Source organism: Merops nubicus, unplaced genomic scaffold (assembly GCF_000691845.1).
Source record: "Merops nubicus isolate BGI_N331 unplaced genomic scaffold, ASM69184v1 scaffold5072, whole genome shotgun sequence".
Lineage (NCBI taxonomy): Eukaryota > Metazoa > Chordata > Aves > Coraciiformes > Meropidae > Merops > Merops nubicus.
The window spans coordinates 49399-53850 of NW_008594131.1; positions in this window are offsets into that span (position 1 = coordinate 49399).

Sequence of the window (4452 nt, forward strand, 5' to 3'; positions counted from 1 at the left end):
CTGCAACAACAGAGCTGCTTTTCTAACTCCATGTAAATAAAAACTTGGATGACACTATTGCTTCTGGCAATGTATAGCCCTTGTACTTTCTCAGTCAGTGACCTTTCAGCCAGACCCCTTGTCGCACAAACATCTATACTGCTTCCTAGGGAAAAATGACTGTATACAGCCATATTGACCCCTGAAGGCAGTGAAGCCACAGCCTGTGTTCTGACACCTACAGGGCACATGCATACATGCCACACCAGCAATAACACAAGTGACTTGAGGAAAACTGCCTACAAGAACTGAAGTTAATCCACATTAGATACATTTTTTACAAACTCCACAACAATTGCTCAGTTTTAAGTATTATGACCTAAATATAAATACAATGATGAAGCTTTCAGCTTGTGGTTGCTTGCACAATGAACTTAAATTTGACTGGGGATGGTTATTAATCTTAACTTTCCTGAACATTGGCGTGAAATACATTCCAGGAAAACAGTAAGCTCCCATATCAGGAATCTGCACAGCAGACATGGAAAAATCTTGTGATAGAAGAAGAAACTTTGCTTGGATCCTGATCCAAGAGCCAGTGTCATCAAAGCAGCTACAATTTGATCTCATGCTGTTTGGTTTGTAGACATATTTCAGTATCTTACCATACTTCTGATTAAAAAAAAAAAAGCCTGCAGTTGAAGCAGCTTGTACTCTAAATAAAAGTAACAGCAATAACTACTCCTTCACCACCACCCCCGCAGCAGGACAGAAAGTAGGTGGAGATAAAATGAGAAGAGAAACAGTACCAAAAACTCAGGTAAATAAATTACAAATGAGCCACGACACGAGTCAGTTCCTGCAAGCAGGGCTACTTCAGGCTGCAACCTGAAAAAAGCATGCCCTGAAGACGGAATTTTCAGTTTGCGGCAGCGCATCTCTAACTATCTTTTCAAACTTGTGATATAGTTTTCAGAGCCTTATGAACAGGACAAAGATGAAACAGTCTCAGTGGAGACCAACAGAAGAAACTGTTCTTAGGCCTGATCATCCAGAAGTAGGTTCAAATCTTCACCAACCACACAGCACAAAGATTTTATGTCCAATACTTTCATACACCTACCAGTACTATTGGACTTTTGAGTGAACTTTGCCATGCAATACATCAATGTTGTTGCACAGAAGCTGTAGCATGCCACACTTACAGCTCCTCCCGAGCCTGCAGCAAAGATGGCCCACAGCAGTGAATGGCTGAATGTACCTGTAAGCTGCACATCTCTAACTTCTGCTACAGTAACTTCTACTTTATGTGGTTTTGCAGCAGTAATTGACATGCTCTAAGTGTATTTGAACAGTCTCTTTTCACCCTGCTCCTACATGTCCTTACAAGGAAGTCATGCACGTTTTACATTTTATTGTAAACACATCATCTTCTTCCACCTTTCCATTATCTGAAGGGAACTATAAAAAAAAAAAAAAAATCCAAACTTGACTTCAGTATGGCCTGTGATAAAGAAAAGATTTGAAGCTATTACTCACGAGTTCTTTTTTTCTTTTCTTTCATCTTTTCTTTCAGAAGCAAACACACATAAATCTGGCTAACAAATTTTCTTTGCAGTTATGAAGACTGAGTAACATAACATAAAAGTATTTCAAGAGTAGCATCTATACAGACAAAAATAAAGACATCAGAGTTTCTTTTCCCACCCAGATAAAATGAAGAGTCCCCAAAATGAGTTTTGTATGAGCTGAAGGTGATCTTTCGCCAATTCACACATCTTTGAGACAATCTGGAAGGTTCAGGTAAAACTTACAATGTAATAATACATCAAACACATTTTTAGAGTTCCTGCATTTTGAGAGACACAAAAAATTTAGCAGATGCTTCATGGAACAAATAGAATGCCCCAATTGCAGTATATTTTAAGGCACTGTGGTTTTTCTATAATTTTTTTACTTTTACAGAAAGCACTAGCATTTTCTTTGTGTGCTACTTTAGTTCTACAAAAGTCATTTTCGTGGCTAGGAATGCTAGTTGCCTTAGAAACCACTATAAATGCAGTTCTAATCAATGAACACTTGTCCCCATTGGTATTGCTGGCAGAATCTTATAGAACACCAGTCAAGAGAGATTTTGCTGCTGCTGGGCTCTGAAATTCGATCTTTGACCAAATGAAGAAACGTATGTAAGATGACCATTCAAGGAGTGGATAAACATAAATCCAACAACAGTTACTAGCACAATAAATCTTTTCAAGTCTTGGGAAAGCCAGGCCGCTGTTTTGTGCATCTGACATCAGGACAACTCCAAGCACAAATACAATACAAACTGTAAGTCCACAGAAAAAGCGTCTGGCCTACTATGATTTGAACAGAACCATCTCCATCTGGATAATTGCTAGAAACTTTCAACAGTCATGCGACAGCTCCATAAGGCAGGAGGAAAAGCAAGCTGAGGTTTATAAAATTGAACTATCTTCTGCCTTGTGGCAAAGCTAACCTCAAAATGCATGAAACTAGAGGAAAATGCCATCTCATGAATTACCTGCAGGATCAACCCAGGGAGTTAGGAAGGCATTTTACAACTATCTGCATACACACAAAGTCCTATACGTTAATGCGGTGATAATTCGGCTGAGAGAAAGTCAAACTCTACCACAAAAAGCATGCTGAGAACTGATCATATTAATATGCAAAGGTAAAAAAGTCAATAGTTAAAAAGCTTTGAAAAAAAAAATATGAAAAGAGGACTCAAACCCAAACATTTTATAATGTGGAAATAGGATGGATATAGGTGTACGACTAATGCACTAGTGTAACAAAATATGGCTTGTCGATTTAAAGGACGACATGACATGAAAGCCATTAATTTAGAACTACAAAAAGGCAAAATGTATATTAAGATACATGCCTGGCAGCCCAGGTAAAAAGACTGGAAAGTAACATCCTAAATATAGTGGCAGAAGTAAAAGCAGACCCGATACACCACACTTATCTTAATTAAGATCATTAAGATGCATCCCAAAAACCACTGCAGTAACATTTCCCAACCTGGGAGTCAGAACAAAAGACAATGGGAGATGCAGAGTTAAGTTTGTACAGTTTCTACTGTACAAATCTTTTCTTCTTCAACATGAAAAAGATGATTGTCCTGCACACTCTGCCAAGTATATTTAACATTGCTGCTAGCAAAGTTCTGGAGGCTGATTAGCCTAAAGAAACTTTCACCATAAAGACTGCCTTGTGTCCATGAGAGAAAGGATGTTGAAGGACTACGGGAGATAATCTGATCCACAAACTTACAGTTTACCTAAACTTGCAAATACAAAGCTCTTCACAACTGGTGTGATGTCTACATAACTACATTCTCTATCACATGAATATATCCCCTATTCCAGATTCTCAGAAAAAACTTTTGATCTAAACAATCACAATATTTTTTTTTTTAACATTTCCATAATGACAAGCCATAAAACAGCTGTCTTTAAGAGGCACTCCAATATACCCCAATGTTCAACATTTCATCAGCTTTGCTGACCACAGAACAACAGGGAGCAGGATTGTTTCACAGTTCTGTCAATGCATGATAGACACAATGATAAGCATGCAGGCAGTAGCCAACAGCAGTATACATAAAATAACAAGGAGACAGAACTGTCACATTCTGCAAGGGAACTGACAGAGGCTTCACATCACTGCTCATCAGGTCTTGAGAAGAGTTAACACAACACCACAGCCAGCATGCAGTGCAATCCCGTGGTCACAGACACCTATGGCAACACAGGATAAAAAAAAAAAAGGCATGATATCCACGCATGCTTTGTAAGATGAAACTCAGACACCCAAGATCTATCCCTCCAGATCTCTCTCTGTACTAAGGGTACAAAGATTCACAGAGTTATCAAGACAGGGTATATTCATCAAATTACTCAGGTGAGAACATCAAGACCAAGAAAGTTTAGTGGCAGAAATAATAGGTTTTCTTAGACCTTACAATATAGATGGAAAAACACAGTAAAAGCATAAAGAACAGTTTGGACACCTGAAAGGTTTATGCTCATATCCTCTCCACAAACCACATTCCAGTAATTTAAGGGAATACATTGTCCCACCATAAACCACACCCTTTGGTATCAAAATCATTTTTACACCACTATTCTTACTATTTAAAAAATAGAAGTATATATGAGGAAAATGTTGATTAAAACAATAGCATTTTAATAAATATTCTTATCCATTTGCAGCCAAATTCAAAGTACCTAAAACATACCTAACTTTCACACACACTAGTAAATTCAGAATTATACCAAATAGCTAACCTCTGCTTCTTCTCAAGCTAACTACTTAATTAACACTTCTACTTCACATCAGACTTGTCATCTGCTTCGTATCAAGCACATAAAGCAGAATCTCACACCAACATAGCTGCTGCAAAGACAGTCTCATGAAAGTTGAGCATCTTAGCCTCAGTTT